This window comes from Cotesia glomerata, linkage group LG2 (assembly GCF_020080835.1).
Source record: "Cotesia glomerata isolate CgM1 linkage group LG2, MPM_Cglom_v2.3, whole genome shotgun sequence".
Lineage (NCBI taxonomy): Eukaryota > Metazoa > Arthropoda > Insecta > Hymenoptera > Braconidae > Cotesia > Cotesia glomerata.
Window position 1 is genome coordinate 6,457,541 of NC_058159.1, and position 27,169 is coordinate 6,484,709.

Sequence of the window (27,169 nt, forward strand, 5' to 3'; positions counted from 1 at the left end):
AAATGTCATTATAGAAGTGCCTCCATACTATTTAAGACCGTAATGCAAATGCAGGTACTGATTATAACGCGTAAGTCGGCCACAGTCGCAGCACATGTGTGTCGGGCATGAAAAAAATCCCGACATGCAGGTGGGTGGGGACGAAAAAGTGGTTGAGAGTTATAATGACGGGGTTGAGAGATTATATTGCGGAGAAAAAAGTGGAGAGACAATAATTCCCCACCCTCCCTTGTAAAACACTCTACAGTGATACAAGTAAAACCATCCTCAATTATAACCTCAATTTACATTAGAAATAAGCTTTCTTTGTTGCTGTAAGATGGACAGCGGGGTTGTAGTTCCACCTCAGTATCCTCCTCCCGTGCGGTGTGTTTGCATGTTCCAGGGACGGGTATACAGTCAGTAGCAAAAAAAGTAGCCATAATTAATAGCTAAATTTATCATTAAAGACAAATTTGGGAACTGGGGAAATAAAGGATAAAGGGGGGAGGGGGGACCTTACTCAGTAGGAATTTTTCGGTGACCGAAAAAATAATTCAGACAGCCCAGACCGGGACTCGAACCCGGATCGCTTGGTTACGCGCGCCAAAGGCTCTACCAGTTAAGCTATCCGAGACATTGCCCGTAACTACCATTCAGTCACCTAATAAGACTTACCGAGTAATAAACACCACCGTCCATCTTAGGTAAAGAGCCATAATTAATAGCTAAAAGTCAAATATAACTTTGAACAAATTTTCAAATAGAATAAAATCAGTATACTGATTAAAAAGCAATTTGGGTTTTAATTTTCAGATGATCCGTTTTTGAGTTATCGAACCGACCATGGAGGGGGAAATTTTTTCTAATGCTCTACGAGATTGTTTATAACTTTGTAATAATTAAATATTTTTTAATAAAAATTTAGGATAATTATCTTTAACGTACCCTTAATAAAATGAAAAAATCCGATCCCCAAATTCCTTTATTTTCCCTGTCAAAAAAATTCCCGAAAATCACCTCTTTTTTTCGATCGTCACAGTCGTGTTCCCCCTTAAATAGCTGTAAAAATGTAAAAGATTTGATCCTCAGAGATGTAGCTAGAAATGTTTGTTTTAAAAAGCAGCTCTAATTTTTCCCCGTGAGTTCTTACACATTTTCCCTTTTAAAATCCCGTGTCTAAGCAGATATGGAGTAATAATAGTGCGGGTTGCCTCTAACAAGGTCCAAGATCATTATATTTGCACTCGGATTAATAATGAAGCTCACGCTATATATCCATGATATATGGTACATTTTATACAAACATATAGATATATAAGGCTAGTTAGAGAACCGAAAGCGAGAGCTTCAACAGTGTGCTCGGGATTATTTACTTCGGGAATTAAAAATCCCTTCGCAGCGAAGCAAATTCGAAAGGCTCCGGCGAACCATAAAGCCGACGTAGAGAAACATCCCCGGTGAATTAGCTCGCGTGTATCATCGTTCTTCATCTCTACTCGCCCACTGGGTGCTCCGGTAATTTCTTCTCCCTCGCTCTCTCCCTTTATCATTCGACATCCCTACTCAGTTGTTTCGAGGGAGGTTGAGACTGCCGATTAGTTTCACTCTTCAATTCATGTCCATGCTCCGTCGGTTTCACCTGCCCTCCGGGAATACCGTGCCAAGAAAAATGAGATAAAACTTGGGTGGTTGGATTCTGTATAAAAAAATTATTTATTTGAAAGGGGTTTTTAAATTATCTTATAAATTCTTTTCATATATACATAAACTCCTAAGCACATTATACTTAAGCTCATTACTTTGTTAAATAATATATTTCTAGCATATTCATATTTACATTATATCTGCTTAAATACATTTTAATATTTTATCTAATAAATTACAGTGTTATTTTTTAATACTCTCTCTTCCGTAAAATAAATTAAGCACATTAAATTTTTTTTAAAAAAGTAATAATTATCATTGTTTAAAAATCTTTATAATTTGAAAAAAAAAAATTCACAAAGAATAAAATCGACCCGAAACTTTATTTTATAAACACTTTATAAAATCAATTTCATCCCTCTCGCTTCTTCTTTTATAAGCTCGAGTCTCACAGTGTAAATGTTTGCACTTTAATTAATATTACTTAGCTCCCTCTGACTTATTTGACCATTCGAGATTCCAAAACCTGTAAATATATTTATAAAGCGTGAGAAATTAACTAAGAGTTGAAAATAATAAATAAATTCATTTGGACAAAATGTATGAATTATGTGAAGATAAATAAGTATAATAGAAATAGAAGCTACTGAAATTAAGGGTACTGTGGTCAAACACAGACTATGAATTACAGCTCGTAATAACTTACGACGGCTTACCAAACCCTCAGAATTAAGGACAATTGCGGATGGCTCTGTCTTGCTGACTTATATAAATATCCCTGTTACAAAGGACATCTGCGAAGTAATTTAATAATGAATACCTTGTAATCTTTGCAATTGAATTTTATTAATATTTACTTTCATTTTTATTTTATATACATACTTTATAAAATAATGTATTAAAAAAATATCGATAAAAATTACAATAAATTTTACAAAAAAAAATCACAATTACCGAACTAAATAAAATTTGAAAATGAAAATTTAATATTTTATTTTGGGTAATAAATCTTAACGGTGTGGTCTAACATGACAACGGTGAAACCACTCCCTTGGTAGTGATGTGATCAGCTAAAAACGCAAACGTGGCCGAAACCCACCCTCGTAACTGAAACTAAAACTCTTAAACTCACGCGCGTCTTTTCCGTCTTATTCGCCTTTCGTTTCTCTTTTGGCTTGGTATCGTCTTTGCCTTTGCCTTTGGCCTTTGCTTCCATTTCGGTCTTCTATCTGTATCTGGATGAATACTTGGACGGTCATATAGAACTATACCTTCTTTTTTTTCCACTCGTACTATGTGAACAGACTGGAGGAACGTATAAGGTATCCGTCTTATTGCCTAGTGGATCTTCCAATCCCGTAATCCCGGAAAGACCTCCCATCGTTATTCCATACGATTCAGTCTTCCGTTTTCTCGCTGTCAGGAAGTTCTCTGGTCATAACGATCGAAAGTAAACCTCGGCGCCAACCTCGGTATCACACATTTCTCGGTAGTAGTGGATAATAATAAATCATATGCCATCAGAGAAAATAATTGCACCCTAAAAGTATTATGATATTAATTATTCGGCTGTCCCGTTAAAAAAATTATTTTTATGTCTAAATTCAATTTTTTATTAATTTATAGTATAAATTTTCTTTCTTATCAGGTAAAGGGGAAAAAATAAATTTTAAAGTTTTTTAATTGTTCATCAATAAATACACATTAATTTTTTTAATTACACCTAAATGACACCAATTAAATTTTCTTAAATATAATTGAACTAATGAAACTTAATTTTGTTAATTATTTTTTAATAACAATTTTATACTTAGAGAATTCCTGATTCGTATATATAATCGAAAAATTTCATTTTTAATTATTATAAAATATAAAATTAATAAAAAATCATTACATTTACCCGGATTAAAAATAGTTAAAAAAAGTACACAATAATATTAAAACTAATAACAAAATAAATACCATTAAAAGTTATCATAGAAAATAATAACTATAAAGTTCTCAACTGGTTTCTGAAAGTAAACTATAATTAAAATTCCCAATAAAACTCTTTAGCTCACCGTAAACATCGGCGTCTAAATGCAAATACCCGAGTAAAGTCTGGGCAAACAATAACTTTAAATAAAATGTATACAGTAGCAAAAACATAAACTTGGATCCAGCTACTCAACTCGATCGGAGCACCAGCTACTACTATAAACTATATACTGGTACAGGTACACCAACGATATAACTCCGTATAAAAGTTATAGCATAGGCTCTACTCCAGCATCAGCTCGATTCGATCCAACGTCAGATGTAACAAGAAATAAAATAACTTCACCGAGTTGTCGTTGCCTTCTCTAATTATATTGACTTACAGACTTAACTTCAGATGTTTTATCAGTAACAACTTGAGGAAAAATAACTATACAGGTATTGAAATTCATGTAACAAGTCTTAGTCGCAAACAAGATATATCTTGACGCAACATAAATAAATTTTTTTACATTTATTGTTTATTATTTTTATTATCAGGCTTTTATAACTTTTGTTGAAGGCCACAACCGGGCTAGTAACGACAATCATTAAAATTTTCATCTTTTTTTTCTCTGAAATTTAAACTAATGGCTCAAAAAAGTAATATAAATATTTTGCACGCCTCTAGCGTGATCACAGACATAAATTTTCTAAAGTAATTTATTTTTTATTTTATTGACAAGCCTTAAAAAATTTTGTGCAATAGAAAAAATAATTTTACAATTTTTTTAAACTAAATTCCCATCAATAATTCATACGACCGGTTCTGTTAGACGAATTAGACGAAAGATCTCACGGCATTAAATAAACTTGGATAGAGCGATAATATTATAAGAATCATCAATTATTTTATTTGTTAAATATTTTTCCCTTGGTGTCGGTATTATTACATTACATTAGTCTTTAAAGTTCACATCACTTAGACAGTTCACACTTGTACTTATATTTATTGTTATTATTTATTGGAAATGAGGCGTTAACTCAACAATGACGATGAGGAAAAGATTCCGCGAGATAACAATGAAAATAATAGATAACTATGTATAATATATCAAGCACAATAGAATGAGAATATATAGAATAGACATAACATTAACAGGAACGTAACATGTCAAACGTGTTGATCAGCACAAGAGCCTTTCGATAACACTCAGCGACCTAACTCTGGACCATTAGCTATCCGTATTGATCACATATCAGACATCAGACATCACAGATCACACATTAGACATTACACGTATACACGACACACAATACACTGGTACATCCACTATCCTACATAACACCGTGCCTGGTCTCTCTCAACTAGACAATTCATTGTGGATAAGATTGTTTTGCGTAGGTTACAATCGTGATTGTGCTATCGCACGTGATAAATGTCGACAAACTTCTGGGTGTCAACATTTTGTGTTTTCAGGGGTGATTAATTTATTTTTCTCCTTGCGTTTTAAATTATCGGAGACGCTAATGCTGAGGTTTATTGTTTTTTACACTGCAGTATGTTGTGTCTATGCACTTTCGATGAATCATTGCATATTTAATGTAATCCTATCGCAGTTTAGGCGCGGGGGCGAAATTTATTATCAAAGAGTTCGGATAATTAATTATTCCGGCAATGATTCATTGTTCATCAGCTCAGTCCTTTGATTTCATCATATTAATCAAATTTTAGTTAATGAATAAATATTTTGTCATTGTTGATGGCTGTTTCATCTCTTTATTCGTACCGAGCAATAACCGAAAACGAGCAGCCTATGACAAATCACGATCCACTCAAGTTCTTACAGACTAATAACCCTAGCCAGATAACTATAGTGTCAAACGGAAAACCCGATCCATCTCTTCTTACTTTTAATTAAATACGCTATTTTGTATCATTTATAATTCCCTTCCTTCTTCGTCAAATCTTCAAGAGCGAGTATAATTTTTTTTTAATATAATCAAATGCAATATACGATAAATACACAATCAGGGAATCCCGTTTTATGTATTTAAAAAATGTAACTACTGAAACTCATGATTGTGCTTTCCCCGTTTTAGCAAAAAAAATAAAAATACTTTGTGTACAAACGTAATTGATGAAATAAAAATAGCTGGGATTCCCGATTGGCAGGAACATGTTATCAATAAAACAAGTTATCGATTGTTTGCTTGCTTTAAACGAGTTTATTCAGTATAAATATAAATACACTAACAATCAGTACAACTGACTCAGTAGAGAGAATTTTCTTCATTGAGTTGCGTTTTTTATTGAAAAGATATACCTAATCGAAATGATTTCTAACCAAATTCTTCGGTTCATTATTACTGCGTTATATTTGACTGTGCTCATTAAAGTTGTTATTGGAAAGTGTTTAAAGAAAGGTTTGATGGTATGTATTAATATAAATATATTTCAATTGTTTAAGGAAGTACGAGCATTAAGACAACTTTTGATAAAAGGCTTGATTTTTTTTTAATATGAAGTTTAAATATGTCTAAACGAATTCCGAAAATTTGAAAGAGATTGCCCGATTATTTAAATAAATAATTAACTTTGAAGTTGAGCAATTTAACATTGGTCGGTGAATATTTTTAAAAAACTTATGGATGAAAGTAAATATATTAGTGGTAAATTTAATTCAAAAAATGTACACTTGCCCAACTAATTAAAATGTATTAATTAAAAGAAAAATAAATGCCGTCATTAGCAAATGTTAAATGTACATCTATATATTGAGAAAAATCATATGGTTAGTGCTTTCCCAGTGTTCCCAGAAACTTTTGCTTGTCTGATCGACACAGTGCCGTCAAATTATCGGATCTTCTGAAAAATTATCGTACGCACAAAAAAAAAATTTTAAACTTAAGTTCTTGACTAAATTTACATAGTTTAAATTTTTTTTATGCCAAAATATTTTCATTTAAAATTCGGACATAAATTTACTCTTGAAAAATATTTACAAAAAAAATGTTTCTTCATGAAATGAAATCAAATAAAAAAATAATCAATTTTATATATTGATTCATATTAATTTATTAAACATTAGCATAACAAAATAAACTGTGTAGGGCGATAGGGCACCCGCGGGGTGCTGCATACTTCGAGCAGGTAATAAATGAAAGTTAACCCGCATGGATAAGAATGAAAATCAAACATATCGAAAATTATCGTACAATTACCGTACAAGACTCATTTTATCGTAACTTTTCGTCACATAATCAAAGTCGGATGTACGATCGTATAATGCTTCAAATTATGTGACGTTTACGATAATTATGTGACGGATGGGAACACTGTGCTTTCCCCTTACCGCGCTAGAGTCGATACTTATCCCCACCCTGCCTAGCGCTCATACTTCCTTAAGAATAAATTTAGTTAAAATTTTTTTAACAAATATGTTCAATCAAAAACTGAATTTAATTTTTATATTTTTTCAGTGTCATCAAAACAGTGATTGTTGTTTGGAATGGTGTTACAGACCCCCATTACAACTTCATAATATTTGTGATTAATGACTGTTTGAGGTTAACTACTAATTAATTATAATAATGTAAACTCATTAATTGAATTCTATAAGAAGATACATATTAAATAAAACTTCCTTGAAATAAATTTTCAATGTGCTCAAATGAATTGATGTTAAACATTAACCCACACGGAACATAAAAATTGAATATAATAAATATATGTGATACAATGTAGGAAAATTTATAATCTCGATTTGTATAATAAATCATTTTAAATTTAAAAAGCCACATGGCACTCAAAAATTGCACTTCCGTCATGTTTTCATTTGAAAATTGAGTTTGAAACTTTTCATTTTTCACAATAAGCCATTCTGAATACATTATACTCACACGCGAGTACATACATACATACTTGTTTTTATAACCATCCTGCACCCCAAGTTAAAAAGTATGCTCCCATATCGATTCGACTTCCGCTTTAAATACGTCAGCTCGAGATATATATGCGAAAATGTCACAGGGAACAATATTTTTCTACCCTCTAACTAATGATTTTTAAGATTGTTCATACGAAGTACACGAACCGTGCAATATATAACGTAATATTCTCTCAGTCAATTTACATTCGATATTTGATTGTGAAAAAAGAAAAAGGAGGAAAAATATATGTGATCCGGGATCATTTGTCGTACTTTACAAATCTACTATGTACTATTGAATATAAACTATTGTACTTACATACGCTCATGGAAACTTTACTGTCATAAATCACGATTTTTATTTCGAAAAGTATATCATTAAAAAACAGTGGCAATGTTTTATATTTTTTAATAATTAATACAATCGATTTTCTTGAGAAATTTTTTCAACATAACGCGAAAGATTTTTTTACATGATTTTAACATATATATCAGTGTAAAGAATTTCATTAAAAGAAAATTTTTGATGAAGATCAAACAAGTGGTATACCATAAACGTGGAATAATAATAATAAATGTAGTTAATCTGAGTAATGTGGTCGAGTAATTCGGACCACAACTTAAAAAATAATGTATCAGCGCTGTACTATAACACACAATAATTCTCTCATAATAATACTTAGGACGGTACAAAGTTGAATCATTTACGAAGCTAATTTAGTGCTGTGATGAGTTGATATATCCGAAAATTTGATATATTCTAAAATCTCTATTTCCATTTCCCGGCGGTACTTCGATATTACGAAATTCAGATGCGTGAAATGTGATCGTAAATGAAGCTTGAAATATACACGTATAACCCATTGTTATACTGTGTTTATCGATCCTTCGCCATTTTAATAAACAAAATTATTTATACGTACAAATAAACTTAAAATATCCTTCTTATGAAAATTTAAAAAATTCATTCCTACTGTAATAATAAATTCAAATTTACAAAAGCGATATCGTTTCTCGCCAGAGTAATATCAATAATAATAATCCAGGAAATACCTATAGAACAAAATTCCACATATATTAACACCATCATTTGCAACATCTGCGCTCACATGAATAGTCTATAAACTGTAAAGTTTATTTATACTAGTTTTTTATTTTCATTTTCCTCGGCGCATATACATAACCTGGATTCTTTTCTCGGGGATAAAATCATCCCGTCTCTCCTGCAATTCAACTTTCAATATCGAGTACTTTGAGCAATTCAATATTATCTACAAGTGATCAATATGTCACATATATTACTTTATGCATTTCCAAAACTACAAACAGCACTTTCAATTTCTCTTTATTACGTTCTGCACCTTTTATTTTTTCCTTTCTCTAGCTACTGACGCTTCTTTCCGTCTTACCATACCCGAATAAATATTAAATTAAGTATAGAAGATAAAGTAAAATCACGCGATACCAATTTCTTGCAAAATTGAAGTATGATCTTCGACTTTTGTTCTTCTGTATAATAAAATAGTTATAGAGAAAAATGATCCCATTTGTTTTATTAAATATTAGTCAGAGTTAGATAAAATTTATCGCTTACATGTGTAGGTTCTGTACGCGAGATTATAAAATACTGTATGTGACATTGAATTGTAGTGGGTTTTTATCTAAAAAAAAATCCATAAATAATTTTCACCCTACATAATTCGGTTTAATGTAAGCAATTTCGAGTAATGTGTGTTGTGTGAACGTGTATTGTAAAAATCGTTTCACTAAATATCTTGCAAATCTTCAATACAAAAACGGGATAACTTCCGCTTATCTTCCGCCTACGAATTCAGCGATCATAAAAAATTGGATGTGAAAGACTTATCGCACACTCTGATCCCATGTCGGGTTTTATCTTTCGACGAATGAAAAAAATAATAATAAAAAAATAACCTTGCTAAGATAATAAAAAAATAAATTGAATCTTCTTAGTCCTCAGTCAAGCTACTCCTGCCGCGGTGAGCCCTGAGAAATGACAATTTTTTTAAATAAAAATAAAAACACTCACGGTCTTATGAAATATTGAAGATTTTGTTCTGTTTATACTAAAACTGTTGCAATGTTTTTATTTTTTAGTTATTTTCTCAAACTTTAATACTTTGAATTATTACAATGCAATTTTATTATTTATTGCGATAAAAGTAGAGATCAATATCGGATCTGTTTTATTCAGATCGACTTATCATAATTTTTTTTTCTTTTCTTCCAACAAATATCTGCATTAATATATTAATATATTAATATATTAATATATTAATATTTATCGATATTTTTGTGTACTTATAAAACTTGAGTTTATATAAATAAAAATTTTGACCTTCAATAAATAAAAAAAAAATTGGAAAATCCAAAAGTGCACGACTCATAATGCTCATTTAATTATAAAATATTAATAAAACAAAGAATGAAAAAAAAAAATATATAAAACCGCTAAAAAAAACAGCTGTACTAGGAAGGTAATGCACAGGCGCCCTTGGTGGAATAAATGTACATAATATCTATAGATATAGATATATCACCATCCATGTTAATTTTACATGGATATATATAGATATACAGTCTTGTAGTTTTCGTTTTTTATTAATTGTAATTAAACGACACTGAATTAATTAGCCATTCACATTCGGTGACCTACAATTGTCGATTAGAATTAAAAAAAAAAAAAATTAACTCAAATAATGGATTTTTTCACAAGTTACAGTGCTCCGGAGTTTCATACATGACGGACAGGAAAATTTTTTGACCTAATTTGATATTTTTTCCGTTTTTATTGCACTAAATCAATTTTTAAAAAGTATGGAATTAATCTCCATTAAATTATCTCGACAATAGTATGCAAAATATCTTGGCTATAATAATAAAAATAGTTGCCAAAATGAGACGAAAAAAATTTTTCAATCGTAAAGCACTCTCTGATGCTTTGCATCATGAGTCGTGCAAAAAAAATCTTAAGATGAAGAAAATAAGCTAAAGTTATTGTTTATTATTGAGTAATTTAAAAACCTAATAAAAATAAATAATAAAATGAAATTAGTTATGGTAAAATTGAAATCCGCTTTCTATTCAATCCGATAAGGAGAAAAAAGTATATTAGCTATTGATAAATGAAATACGATAAAGCATAATCGAAATGTAACTCTGACATTATTGATTACAAGTGTGTAAATATGTATATTTATAAGATGGATGTGGATGGGAGCCCGGAAATATTATCCAGTCAATCAGAAGGTAATAAGCATAGTACAGAGTATACAGAATCATTGATAGCCCGATACGCGATACTGTACGATTGAATCAGGTTTTCGATGGCGTACTACGTGTCGCTTGATACGTGTCGTTACGATCGGTTGCTACTCTATCCACAATCCTCTATACCCCCTATACTCGGCCTTATTACTATTCTCAGTTGACCGTATAGTGCTAGGACGGGTTTGGTATGGGCTAAAGCCAGGAGCCTGCAGCCTGCAGTGTTGTTTATGATCGAAACCCATTTGCGATGCGAAACTACAATGCGTATCCTGGTGTGCTGCTGGGATGCATCCGTGCGTTAGAAATTGAATGTCGATGAGCACGTACCCGTGTCATTGATCTCTGCATTAAACTTTAAGCTGGAGATATTGCGAAAATAGTTCTGATCTCTGTTTTGATCTGATCCAATTGATATATAATCATAATCACAATCACAATCAATAAACAATAACCATAAATAAATTACAATCGGAGTAGCTCCAGTATCGACCTAAATTGAATCATAAAACATATTTATTATTTGTTATTTTATTTTAATATCCAAAGTTTATTTTGATCTCTTATTTATTTTAAAATTAATGTAATATTTATTTACAGTTTAAAAATTAAAAAGATTTTACCAGATTTGTTATATAAAAAAACATTTATGAATGTAATTATTATTATAATTATAAAAAAATGATTTGATATCATAAAACCTCCTTTTAATTTTCTGAAATAATAACGAAAATAATTATCCATCTTTTATAATAATAATAAATAATTAATGCTCATTAACGTGTAATATTCTTATCACTTTTATAGATAATTAAACTACAGAGTTGTTAATTAGGTTATCGAGTTTTCGTCACACGTTAAATTACCTCACTGTAATGAATCACTCGTTTTTTTGCAAAATACACGTAATTACAGACTAACTCGGTAGGTACATAACGTGTTATCATATTATAATACTCGAGTCATTAATTAAAACAGTAAACTATAAAACTGGTTCATTGCTCAGTACACGAAAATTAATCAACGCATCGCGATCAAGAATATTATCTTCATCGCTATCATTTTTACTTTAAACTTTACTCGAGGTTAATCATAAATTATCATCTCAAATAACAGCCTAGCAGTGCTTTAATTAATTAGTAATCTCTGAAATCATCATTATAATTTTGTAAAAATTTGTCATATTGAAAAAGATTATAATTAAGCTCTCATACGAACATGCTGATAGATATTTTCTTATTTTTATCTTTATCCTTCGGAGGATTTCAATTACAAAGTTAAAAGAGAACAATTTTTATGACAATATCTGAGAAAAATATAAGAGCTCACTTTAATTTATTTAATAAATGTTTATTGAAAATGAGACAATTTCCCGGTAAAATAACTTTTTTATTATGTATTACGGTCTGGTCCTTTGAAACAAGTTTGATTTTAAAGAAAATGCAGCAATTATTTGAAAATAATTGAATAAAAAAAAAAATGTGTATGTGTGTGTGTGCAAGTCACACACGGTAGAAGTGAAACTTTCGAAAAGTCCCTGATTAAATATACTCATTGAAAAGTATTGAAAAAATAAACAATCTCTTCATGTAAACTGTATATTTAAAATACATAAAAAAAGTATTAGGATTATTGAAAACAATTCAAATCTCATCATTTTCAATACTTTTCAATTAGTATTTTCAATCAAGGGTAGGCTACGAGAGATTGAGATAGATATAGAGTGTCAGGAGTATTAGGATAAATGTAAGGTTTATTATTTTTCACCGAGCCTAAAAATCATTTAATATTTTAATGGGCTTGTTCAAGTTTACTAAGTTCTTCGCTGGACTGAGCTTAGATTAGTATAACTTGCATTGTTTTTTTTATAGATATTCTTTAGAGAGAATGTAGTCACTTTTAGTTTTTGGTACATGATCTGCTAAGATCTCCCAAGAGCTTAGTAAACTTGAACGAGCCCAATGTAAACAATTATATTACATATATTACATTAAGTCTCTATATTGTCACATTGAACAAATGACACGAGAGGTTTATAGTAACTGAAATAGAAAACAAATGCTCTAGTTTCAATTTGATTTATATATCTTTGGGGTCATAATTTACAAGTAGGGTCAACCCCATTTTGGGCCATAACTAAGTGAAAAATTAAAACCTTTTAATTTTTTTTATTCTGCTTATTTTTACGGCGCATTTAAGATAAAAATGTCGTGAAAGAAAAAAAAATGATTTCGATAGCTTTTTTGCCTTCGAAAGGAAAAAATTTTGGCTTTCATTTTTTTGGATAAAATTTCTATTTGATCTTTTTTTGATGTTTTAGATATATATTTTTTTAAAAAGTACATAAAAAAATGAACAATTTGAAAAAAAAAATTGTTCAATTTTATAAGAAAAAAAAATTAACATGGCTTAGCTTGGATTGATCCCACTTGTAAATAATAACCATCTTTGGAAAACAGCGTCAATTACTGTTTTTGATCTGGTAGTTTTTGGCATAATTATAAAATTAAGAAAATTAAAATATTCACACAAATAAAAATGCATCAAAAATCAACACGCTTGCTTTTTATTAAAACTTACTCATACGCAGGCGCAAACACTTGTATTAAACACATACTAACATAACACGTAGAACGCTCGGACCTGGAGCAAGATATAGATATAGATATACTGACTATCCCACTACACAGGAGCATACATATGGACAATGTTTAGTAAACGATAGTGGGGATGCGACGAAGAGTCGCGCAAAGAGGAGACCGAGAACGTCTAATGTGTTCTATCTCATTCTCTCGCCGGCTGAATCCTATACATTTATGTGTTTGTGTCTCTATGGACTTATTTTTTCGTTTCATCGAGTTTGAAATCACAACGATTCTAAAGAAGTTTCACTTCAAAACGTAAAAGTTAATTTAAATTCTCTATTCATACGAAGAATTTATCAAAGCGATAAAAGATAAAAGCGAATTCGTTGGAACGATTTAGTAGAGAGAAAAAGGTACCGAGACCGAGTCAGAGTTTAATTGAGGGTAATCAACAAAAAAGGAAAAAAAGGATAAAAAAATAGTTAAATAAATGAGTAAAAGGTAGAGCGATGGAGGTTGTTGATGAATCGCATGCATTTGATCAAGTGCCATTGAGAGTAGAGACTTTATCCTCTATTCCATTGGATTTAGCTCTGGTTGTGGCTCTTGCTACGCGGTGTATCACCAGTTTTAGTTAACGGTATCCAGTATCGTACTCTAGTTATCCAGATTATATATACCCACTGTGGAATGAGAAATAAAGGGATAGGAGGAAAGGGTAGGAGTATCAGGCTCTGGGCTCGCTCATTGGAATTGGAATCAGCCAGGGTGGTAATGTTCTTGAGTAGCGATATAAAAGGCTTAGCCATGAAACGCACTTCGCTTTGTGTAATGCCAGGAAACGCAATTAGAGAGCTAGACCGGTCAGCATTTGGCGGTGTAGTGAGGGGGGTGATGGACGATCAGTCTGTAAAAAGGAGTAGAAAAGAAATGAGAAAGAGCGTGAACTCAAGAGTCGAGAAATCAATGAAATTTCTTCAACAACCTCTAGCTCCTGCTTTATTTCTCAGCCTTTTCTTCCTTATTCTCTCTTCATGGTTTATTGGGTATTTCTTATTTTCAGTCCCGCTTCTTCGTCTTGTCTTATACTGAGACTGCTGCTCCTGGGATTTTTCACGATATCGCTGCCCAGCAAAGTCAGCACTTGCGAAATTACGGATCCCTCTAATCCACCCGATGCAACACTTTAATACTATTTTATCTAACGTCAGCTGTTTTATTAATCGAACTCCTAAAATTATCTTTGATTTATTCCTTCCTATTATTTTTATCCCATTCCTAATTCATTGATTATTGCTCCCTCATTCGTGAATTAGTCACTCAATCCGCGAAAAAAATAAATATTCAACCATTTTTCTTTGCAAATTACAAGGGAAGAAAAAGAAGAGCACAATTATTGCCGACTTTGATAAAAAGAAAAATATAAAAATAATTCTTTCATTCAAAAATATATTCTTAGCTTACAATTATTATTAGTAAAAAATCACTCGTTGTTACTAACGATGTATGCAGCGCCATCTGTCTAAAAATGCGGTAACTAAGTACTAAAATCATGCAGTGTGTATATATACATATCACTAATCGATACAATCGATTTTAATGAAAGGAAAATAGAAAATAAACAAATACTTATAAATTTATTCATCAAAATTAAAATAAAATCTGTAAGAAATAGAGCTTTAAAAATTTAAATATTATTTTGTTAAAATATGCAAGAAATACATATCAACATCGTAAACAGTGTTCTCGCAGCTCGTATTATTTTCCAAGAAAGAAAATTCTATCTGAAATTATGCACAGGATCTAGTACAGGGATGATAAATATTGCGTTATATGCACTGGGAAATATTCCACCTCTCTAACTTATTCCAATCTTCCTCTTTTTCACATTTCCAAGTGGAGCTTCGGCTATACCTATATACACCGCGTGTAGTACCTAAACTGGATATAGAGATGGAAATGTAGAGTCGCGTTTTTTTCTCCAAGTAGAAAATATTTACGGTTAAAATATTGCTGAATATTTAAGCCCGCGCCCAAAATTTAATGTCCAATAATTTTTTTTATATTAAAATATATAACAATATTTATATTTAAGAATAACTTTATCTTAGTTTTCATTAATTGCTAAGTCTGATTTATTTTTCCGAATACACTGACTATATTTCGTGTCTAAATTTATTCTTTTAAAATTTATACCTCCGCTGTAAATTTTTTTCTTTCGCTTTTTTTATGAATTCAATCCTAGTGTATATCTGATACGTATGCTTTATGTGTATGTATTGAATCACTCGACTTTAAATCACATCGATAATATTTGCACGATAAAGCATGCTTACCAAGCTTTCCAATTTACTCCATATATTTTATACTTTTTATTTCCTTTGCTGCAACTAAATATCCGTAGATTTGAATGATCAATGATAAAATATCATCATGTAGAGAAAAAAAATTTTTTAGGAGTTATTTACGCACTTGGAACTTCAAAAAAACAATTTAATTATGTTATTTTATTTATTTTAGAGAAGAAAAAAATTTTTTTTTTCAAATTAGGTGTAAAAAACCTTTTTTCGTTTGATAAATATTAAATGATAATGGAAGAAAAAAAAATCCTATAAATAATACGTTTACGCAAACCAGAACTTGGTAATCCCAGGTGCAGCTTGTATTATTAAATACCGGAGTTAGTAAGAGGTTGTATTTATTTAGTAAATCAGTAAACAGCAATAAAATAATTCAGAAGCGTCCTAAAGCACAATAAAATAAAACAAAATAAATAAATAATTAACAATAAACTTTGAAAAATAAAATTCCTAAAGATTAACAGTTCGTTAAATGTCATAAGAGGGTTTTTATTTCTCGCAAATGTAAACGCTCTGGGCGTAAACAAAAAATGAGAGATGACTAAGAGTGTAGAGTATATATATATGTTTAATAGTAATGGTAAGAAGAAGCAGCCGGCCTGGAAAAAGGCTGAAGGTACCTATAGGATGAAAGGGGCCATGAAATTGGATGTAAGACGACCGTCTACGCTAAATTAGATGGTTCGTTGTTTGTTGCAATGGAAATGATTAGTGTGCGCCGTCATTTCAGAACGAATTTACGAGCGACACTGAGAAAATTCATGCCTAGCCTTTCATACTCCTTCATTTCCTTTCTCTTTTGTGCTCCCATTTTTTAACCCCACAATTTTTTATTAACTTATTTACTTACTTTTACACAACACCGTTTCTTGTATTTTGTGTTATAGTAAGATCTTCATCTCTGCAGTTAGTACCTAGTAAACGAATAAATAATCTCTTACTGAGAACGATGCATCATTCAGCGGCAATAATAGTTAAGAATGAGTTCTGCAAATGACAAATACTAAATATAAAATACAACAATTTGACATTTAATCGTCTGTATTATATTTAACAACTAGAAAATAATACACCACAGATGACAGACTTTGAAAATTTATTGCTTCTATCGGGTCTTGAAGACTATTACTAAGTAAAAAATTGTTTTATATTCCACAGAAAATTTATTTCACGACACATTTTTAAATTGACTGAAATTTTTTTTATTTTTCCCTTTAAAATTTATTTTTAAAAGATTAAAACAATTGAAAAAAGAAAAGAAATAATTTTTTTTATTCTGAACAATCTCCGGATTTTTATAAAAATTATTTTATTAAAATTTATGCTCTCAATATTAAAATTTCGTTTATTAATTAAAAGTGTTAAAAAGTATTTAATAAAATACTATTACAAAAGTAAATTTTTTCCTACTTTCTAAGCATACATATCTACAAGTTCAAATTAATAAAATCTTAAACATAAATACAAAAGATCAAAGCGATTAATGTTATAACAAAAGTACGGCTAATCTTTCTTTTGTACTAAAAAAAAGTAGGTATATAGTAGCAGCATACCAGTTGTGATTATATCCCGAAAGAACTACCGAACTGAAGGGGATGAAATCTCCAAAAGTATAAGTAAAACTTTAATTCTAACATAATCGCATTACGTTCGGTGTATTAGATCTTTTTTCGCCAAAACGTCATAGTTTTCTCTTGAGTAAATCGTAAGACCATCAATGCACCGTCCCTAACTCAAATACTTAAGTCTGTTGACCCCAAATTCTACCGAGAATAATATAAGTATAAGCAGAGTTACTTAAAAAAAATATAAAAAATTCAACCAACGCATTTTATTTTTAGATTTTCACGTCAATAATTCAAATCCAATGTCTTTTAATGAAACAGGTGACTGTCCGTTTTTATTTCGGTTCTCGGTGGTACATAATTAATTGACATGAGTCTGAGTGATCGATACGAACATGGCGAACCTGAAAAAGGTTTTAAGTTGAATTTAGTTATTTACATCCAATCAATTTCTAATTTTTGGCTAAGTAAAAATTTATCGAGATTAATTTCTCAAAAGAATACAACAAATATTTTATCTAGAAGAATCGACAGTTGACGGCAGCAAAAGTATTAAATAATACAAGTGTATAGTGTTGTTAAAAAAATTATCCATCGAAAAATTTATGACCCTATACGTAACAATCTGATCTTCTTTTGCACTCTCACTGTCCAGCTGGCAACCGTGAGTAGCGTTAAAAAAATACATCTTCCCCCTGGAAGATTAATCAGACAAGAGATTAAGTCGAAAACTGACGAAAATATTGTACCTGTAGGTTGTAATTAAAGATAAATAATAAAAATAAAAACTGATGAATTTACTGCGGTTAAATAAACGTCAAAAAATGATCGTTTTCGATTTGGATTTCTCACGAGAGGCTAAGTAGAGGAGTTACTACACATAGTACAGAGCATAGGATAATTTATGAGTGGCGGCAAGTCCAATAAGAGTTCGTGCAGCAGATCGTACACGATTTTTTGCCCACAAATTTTATGAGTGTTGAACTGCACCTCGGTAATACTGCTTACATTGGTATTTAAAGTTTATATGGACTCAATTTTACAGCGTCAGCTTTGCGTCAACGGATTGCCAAGTTTTGTTACTATTCCCCGCATTGAAAAATATATATGCGAATATATATTTTCACATATATTTTTTTTGCGCTAAATATATGTCCGCATTTATGTTAACATATATGTCCGTATAAATGTTCACATATATGCGCACATATAAATGCAATATATATGTCTAGAGATACACAGAAAAAAATTTAACTTGAATCAAGTAAATAATTTTGAAGAATTTCACTTTCTTGATTTGAGTAAAAAAATTCTTAAACTAAGAAATTTTTTTTCAGTGTATGCTTACATATATGTCTACATATATTTTAGCATATATTTTTGCATATATGTCAGTGTCTATGTGGAAAATATATGTTGACATATTTTTTTTTGCGTAAATATATGCGGCATATATATTATATATGCGACTTATATTTTTGACATATATATTTTTCCATGCGGGTCATATTAAAAATAACGAGAATTAGTTTAATATTTAAAGTACAAAAATGTCCTGTATATTACTAGCTAATAAAACAGCAAATATAAAATACAAAACCTCGACAAGGTTTGGGGAAAAAAAATTGAATGCTTTCTGAAACCTTTAGAGTGACGGATATAAGAGTACAGATCTTGAAAAAAAAAAAGTGATTTTATAGAGAGAAAAAGCATAAAACCGATGGCAATAACTTCCCCTTCACCTACCACTACATCTCCCGCTGCCCTTGGTCTCTTCATATCCAAGCAATACTTGAAGCCAATTTAACAAATCTTTCATCTTTCGCCGCTCTGTAAGAAGAGCACACTTGTTCTTCACTCGAGTAGAGTAAAGTATAAGCACTATATATCTTTGAAAACAAAACAGCCCTCTTCTAATCTTGTCGTCTTACATTTTCCTCCTCCACTTCTCGTCAATCTTTTACTTCTTTATGAACTCCCAAAGGATAAAATCGTAAAAACGATACTCAACTCCAAATGTCTTTTCACATTTGTCTCGCATCGCTTAATTTTATAAGTTACCTTTTAAAATATTAAGTATTTAATGAACAATAAAATTTAATGTTTTTTTTTGTTGATGCAAAAAAATTTTACAGATTAATTTACTGGAAAAATATTTTTAAAATGATCTATTATTTATTTTGATTAAATTTTAATAAATTATTTGAAATTTTACTCTCACAAAAACTTAATAGGAAAAAAATTTTCGGTAATTTCCACTATGAGACAAAATGCAATAGTTAGATTTGTAAAAAAAATTTACTAATACAAACCACAAAAACCATCTCATCAAAATAATGTGATATAATAAAACATAATACAATAAAATCTTTGATTTCGATTGATTCGACATCCTCGGATGCCCAATCGACATAATTCATTCCAGATGAACAATTACATTACTCGCTATAAATACTAAAGTCAGAAATACATAGATCAATCGTCCATAAATTCTTAGTCACAGTGTTCCATCATATCAAGTGAATAAGTATTCAGCAGGCTTTTCCCCAGTAGACTTTCCCGATTTCATACTCAACTTGTACTCGCTACGCCACGCTCTGCGACATATATAACAGAGTAACAATAAAGAACACGGAAAAAATGTTTCCTCGAGCGTGAACAAAGTTCACCAGACCCCACTGACACACGGAGGAAATTCAGTCTTCCTGCTGTCGTAGACCTTGATGGATGGCTGGATAATTGTGATCATTGCCAGCAATGGGGTCCACGCCTCATTCCAGACAAAAGACAATGTCTGGATTAACGCTATATCCTGCAATACAACAGTACTCTATTAGCTTAATACTTTTCTACATCTTACTAATTATTACATGCATTTATTTCAAACTTCTTTTCAACATCAGCATCATTTTTTTCTGTAATTAACTCGAAAAATTTTGTCATTTAGTAACTCCATACTCTCTAAACATTAATTAATGAAAATTCATGTTTAGAGAGTAAGAAAAATAGATTAAAACTGTATTATATATTTTTTTTAAATACACTGAGAAAAAAAAGTTCTTTTGAAAAAATTAGGCATTTTGATACGCTTTTTATTAGCTTCACTTGTAGTATGTTTGTTTGTAACCGACTCGTTTGGGCGCGATTTTGACCCACTTTAAACGGCCAGATTTCATTCAAGCTATGTAGATTTGTCGAGGACCGATGAAAATACACTAATTTGATAAAATTATTCCATTTTTTAATTTGCAAAATAAGATTTTTATTAATTTATATCATTTTCATCTATAGTCGACAAGGCAAGAATTGATGTTAATTTTAAATTTCAACCATTATATTTAACCGATTTATCTAATATTAGGAAATTTTCGAATACCAAAGAGAATTTTTTAATTCAACAAAACAAATAATAGTTAAAAAAAAATACACTTTTATAAATAAACCAAACTAAAAAGTCAAAAATAAATAATAGTTAAAAAAAACTAGAAAACATGCTTTTTATAGAAAACCAAAGTAAAAAATAGAAAATAAATCTGATTTAAGAATAGTGTAAAAAATTTTAATAAATATAAATTAATAATAGTGTAAATAAGAAAAAAATGTATTTTATTTCAAAAAATAGTGCTTTTTAAGATATTATCTTAAATGATAATCCTTCTACTCATATAGGTCAATAAAATATTTCTAACTATTGACACCACGCACTCCACGCTTTTTTACAATAAAATATACATTTTTTTCTTATTTACACTATTATTAATTTATATTTATTAAAATTTTTTACATTATTCTTAAATCAGATTTATTTTCTATTTTTTAGTTTGGTTTTCTATAAAAAGCGTGTTTTTTAGTTTTTTAAAACTATTATTTATTATTACAAGAAATTAATTTGTGAAAATTTTAAAAAATTTTATTTCTTATTACATTGATCATTTTTTTAAAAGAAATTTTCTCTCTGAGCGTGTTTTCGTATAAATTTTTTTAAATAGAGATAATAATTGAGCAATCTCAGAAAGACGAAATTGTCAGATGTATTGATCAGTCTAGTTGTAATTATAATTACTGTAACACAAGGATACAAATCCCACAAGTTAAAGTGTATCATGATACATATACCCCTGAATGACATTGTTTGAATAGGATGGTATACTAGGGCGCAGAATGCAACCAGATGTAATAGACATGTCTCCAAGCACATTGACGCATCAACAAGAGGTGATTACCCGCTATTCAGAGATATGATGGTACCGCCACAAATGTGTTTGTCATATCCCACTGGAAACTAATATGATCGGCTAACGCATACCTTCTTAATAGCCTTGTTTATGCCACTTGCAATCCAGCATTCATTATCTACCGATTTGCTCCGCAATCCAGAAGACATTCGCTTAATTTGTCATTTAAATTCTCTGGCGTTATTGCCGAAACATAACTACTGTTAATATTAATATTAATTAATATTATTCATTATTCAACATCACCATCATCATCACCATCAATATCAATATCATCATGTAACCCAGCTGCAATTAAGTTCGGTTGTAAATTCAAATCATTGGATGGGACAACTGGTCTCTTTAATGGAACCCTGCTAATATTCGCTCGACATCTACATATCGATACTGCCATTCTAATACGTCGTATCCCACATTTAGAAAATTTTACAACAGACGGTAAAAACAGTTCATTTTTAACATTGATTAAATGGGATTCAACGGATGAAAATATTTATTTAAAAATAGTTATTAAACCATTTGAGCTTTAAATTTTTAACATGACTTGCATAATATTGTTGTGATTCTATTTTTCAAAAAAATTCAATACGTCAAATTTTGTGGGATACGACGTATTAGAATGGCAATATCGATATGTGTTTTAATTAAATCATATATGTTCTTCGCTAGTTTGTTATTGATATGATTTATATTTTCATTAACATCCCGTGTAAAAAAAAAGTTTCCTGAAAAGTTCCGGAAAAGTTCCTGGTCCGGAACGTTCCTATGATGAGACAATCCGGAACATCCCCGGAATACTTCTGCAATGTTCTCGAAATAGTTCTGGAACATCCGTGGAACACTTCCGGAAAATCTCCGGCTGTTTTATAGAATATCGCTGGAATACTTCCAGAATAAATTGGGAATACTTCCGGAACATCTCCAGTACACTCCTGGAATATTCCCGAAATACTTTCGGAACAAATCGGGAATAGTTACAAAATATATTGGGAATACATCGGGGATATGTTTAAAATATCCCTGGAAAAATCCTCGAATGCTTCTGGAACATTTCCGGTAAACGTTTGGATTATGTTCCGTAAGTATTCCCAATTTATTCGGGAAGTATTCCAGCGATGTTTTATAAGTCTGTCGGAGATTTTCCGGAAATGTTCCGGAAGTGTTCCATGAATGTTCCAGAACTATTTCGAGAACATTGCAAAAGTATTCCGGGGATGTTCCGGATTGTCTTATCATAGGAACGTTCCGGACCAGGAACTATCCCGAGTCGAAATTTTGATCGTATTTTGAACCTCCTAAGGTACGATCAACTTCGGATCATGGAGTTCAAAGTACGATAAATTTTCATGTTAAATTTGATCGTATTTTGAACTCCACAGTGGTACAAATTTCCGTTTTTACCACTCTGGAGTCCAAAGTACGATCAGACAGAAATAAAAATTCGGTCCGATTTTGAACGCCTTGATCGTATTTTATAATGATAATAATAATAATAATACCAGGACTGGGCCATAATTAATTTTTAAGTCTGGCTCATGCCATTTGATTAAAAATTTATAAAAAAAAGAATTTTTCAATGCCATTTTTTTAGTTTGATTTTGATGTAGAGGTAACGCAATGTTAGACCATTTGACTCTTAATTTAGACCTAACTATTGCTAATTATAGAAATAAAGTGAAAATCGCATTCCGTTCTAACCGAGATTCGAACCCAAGCCGCGCGATTGCCAGACCGATAACTAACCCCTACGCCGTACGACCGATGAGGTGATGCACATCTCATCATTCTCATAAACTAAATCTGTAAGGTGACGGTTTATCATTTATATAATTTATGTTACTTGATATTGTGTTTAGATGAAAATTAACTATTTTTACAAATGTTTATTAGTTAAAAAAATGCAAGAACTAAGTTCTTATCTTATATTACCTTAGACTTTGTACATTGTTCTGTATATTTTTAATATCTTATTTTAGATTTTAATGTTTAAAATTAGAGTATTAAAAATTCAACTGTAACTTATTACATTTTAATTGTTTTAAGACCAAATCAATTTTAACGATATGCAATTGTTTTGGTTAAACAATAAATTAAATATACACTCATTAATCCATTTACCTGACAGTGAAAAATTTAGGACTTTTGTGGGTTCATACGTGCTATGAATTCGAAGATCTGAATAATCAAATATTAACACTGTTGCATGGTACCTGACATATTGATAGGCAGCTAGCAAGATCTCAAAGCCAATTCATAATAATGACAAAATTTATTCAACTATCAGCAAATAAAAATGTACGTAATTTTTGTCAGGACAAAAAAGTACACACAAAAATTTTGAATCAAACTTCTGATAATTGTTACAGTGTTGCCAATTACAAGTGTCTTGAAAATGTTGATATTCCATTAATAATTATGCTTGAAATTCAATGAAGTGAGTTATTAATTGATAGTATTACTATAAGACTATACTTGAGGCTTATGAAAAAGAATAAGCTATATGTCTCTGAAATGTATAAAGATAACTTGCAAACACAATCTTTAGTGGTGCAATATCTAAAAAATAACCATCTCCAATTTGGACTGATTTATTGTTTTATGCAATGATCATGCTGTATTTATTTACAAAACATTCGTAATTGTAAAATTAATCATCACTTTACTATTATTCGTGGAGTAGTTGCAAATAACGTATTTGTTGCTAATGGTGATAATTTTTTAAATGATAGAAGATCATTCTTATGTAAGTGCGATAAAACTGAAAACATTGAAGGTGTCGCGGTAGAATCATTAGCAGCACCTTGCTTCTATATAATAAGTAATATAGTTTAATAAGTAATTAAATTTAATTTAATAAGTAATAAGTTTAAAATAAACTAAAAAACATGCTTTTTATAGAAAACCAAACTAAAAAAGAGAAAATGAATTTGGATAAATGTAAATTAACAATAGTGTAAATAAGAAAAATATGTACTTTATTGTAAAAAAAGGCGTAGGGTGCATGGTGTCAATAGTTATAAATATTTTATTGACAGATATAAGTAGAAGGATTATTATTTCGACAATAGCTTAAAAAGCACCCCACGCTTTTTTTAAAATAAAATACATTTTTTTCTTATTTACACTATTATTAATTTATATTTATTAAAATTGTTTACATTACTCTTAATTCAAATTTATTAAAATTTATTTTCTATTTTTTAGTTTGGTTTTCTATAAAAAGCGTTTTTTTTAGTTTTTTTTTTTTAACTATTATTTAGTTTCTACTTTTTAGTTTGGTTTATTTATTTTAAACTACTATTAATTCCGTGATTACTATTAGTAACTATAATTATGACTATTGCCTTGACTATTGTGCCGAGCCGAGTGCTCGAATCAAAATAGTACGCATACGCAAGACCACGCGCTTGCCCTATCTCTCTTGCTCTCACGCGAAGGATGCGTGAAAAAATCATTCAATCTTGACGATCTTAATTAGGATAATGGAATAATCTCATCAAATTAATGTATTGTCATCGGTCCTCGATAAGTCTACGAAGTTTAAATGAAATCTGACCGTTTGAAGTGGGTCAAAATCAAGTTCACAGGAGTCGGTTACAAACAAACATACAAATGAAGCTTATAAAAAGCGTGTAAAAATTCAGACACAAATCTATGAAGCAGTACCGATAAATAACACGGAACGAGAATAATAGAAGTAAGAAGAAGTGAAAATAAACTGATTGAATTGAATTTCATATATGACCTTAAAATAAATTTTTTTTAATATTTCTCGAAAAAAAAAATTTATTTTATTTATGTGAATTTAATATAAGATTTTAATTATGATAAAACATTAAAAACTTATAAGTAAAGTCTAATCTAAAAAATGCTTACAAGAAGCCATAACCTCTTACTAAAAATAAATAAATATTGAGCATATACTAGAACATGTCTAAAAAAACGGTACTAGTACTAGATCACCATTTAATAATTCATTAATAACATAAAATCGATGTTTACCTTATTTTATTGCATAAATTAAACACTTTAAAATATTAAAAACAACACGTTTATAAATTTGAGGCACAAAATAACCGTTAAACAGCAAATTAGAAATAGGCGTCTTCGTTGTTGGGAAACTTTACTCGACGCGGCACCTGTGCAAATGGTTCAAAATAACAGCGGCCGTTTAAAATTATTTAATTCTTAATTATTAAAAATTGTAAGATTTAATAACATCATCAATTTAAATTCAGAAATAGTTCAATAATATTAAGGAAATTTTTTTAAACGTTTTTTTTTCAATAATTATATAAATGCAAAAAATACCAGAAGTGAGCATATACTGGGGCCTGAGCATATACTGGGGCTCTTACCTTATCCATGAAGTTTTATCACGATTTTTGCCAAAAATCTAATTACATTTTATGTATTAAATATTACATCAGAAATATATTTAAGACTTATTTTTTTTTAATTAAAAATATGTATGAATTTATTATAATTACATCTTTATTTGAAGAATATATATTGTGAAAAAATTGTTTACAAGGAATAAATAATTATTTTTAATAGTATTTTCTAGTAGGTTTTTTACATTTTTTAAAACTGATGTATTTTATAATGTAAATATATTTTTGATGTATGTGTTTAAAATTTCTTAATTTCAACACATATTATAATATTATCTTTATATATTCATAGGATTTTGAAAAAAAAAAAAAATAAATTGAACTATTTCTCGAAAAATGTAATTTAACACAAATTATATTGCGCTTGAGGAATTATAAAAACATAATAAATGTATAAATAAATAGAATAAATCCATGAAAGTTACAGGTTAATATGGACAGAAATTATTTTTGTGATTAGTTTAATTTGTTCAATAATTATTTATAATTAATAAAATTTTATTTATTACTTTTATCGGACTTGAAGGTTTAAAGTCGGATCTCTCGATGAACGGTCGGACCGAGGAGTTCAAAATCCGATTTCTCGGTAAACAGTACGTCCAAGACGTTCAAAATCGGAACTAGTCGGACCATGGAGCTCAAAGTAAGATCAATTTCGGATCAGGAAGTTCAATATACGAACTAGTCGGACCATGGAGCTCAAAGTACGATCAATTTCGGATCAGGAGGTTCAATATCCGATCGAAATTTCGACTCGGGTATTCCGGAACTTTTCAGGAAACTTTTTTTTACACGGGATTATAAGCCGATATTAGAAGTTAAATGTGTAATTTTATTCAATAGCACAATAAAACCCAAATAGAATAAAAACTGTTGACGTCTATTTTATAAAGTGATTGGTGATTGACACACCCTAACAAATTTTCGATACACACTGCGCCAAAACTCATTTGACTGTTTAATGTCAACTACAAATTTTGCTTAAGTTCTTTTCATCAAAATCATTTTTTTGAGCTTAATAATGTGACACTTATAATTTTTTTTTTTTTTATTTGATAAATTTGACATTAGAATGAATTTTAAAAGGATCATTATTTTGAATTAAATAAAATTCTGAATAATGAGTCATCTTAAATGAATTTTTGTTCGTGAAATATCACAATTTGATGAAACAGCGTTTAATTTAAATAAATTAAAAATATTCAAATTATTGAGAATAAGTAATAAT

The 27,169-nt window shown here is 29.9% G+C and overlaps 2 long non-coding RNA genes across 2 annotated transcripts in view; both read left to right on the forward strand.

Annotated features, from left to right (window-relative positions):
• The window catches only part of LOC123259403, an 82,390-nt gene that overhangs the window by 11,121 nt on the left and 44,100 nt on the right, over positions 1–27,169 (forward strand). The gene's annotated exons all lie outside the window — the stretch shown is intronic.
• LOC123259402 lies at positions 5,801–7,240 on the forward strand. The gene is made up of 2 exons (XR_006508228.1): positions 5,801–6,017; positions 7,066–7,240. It is a non-coding gene; the product is annotated as an uncharacterized LOC123259402 (long non-coding RNA).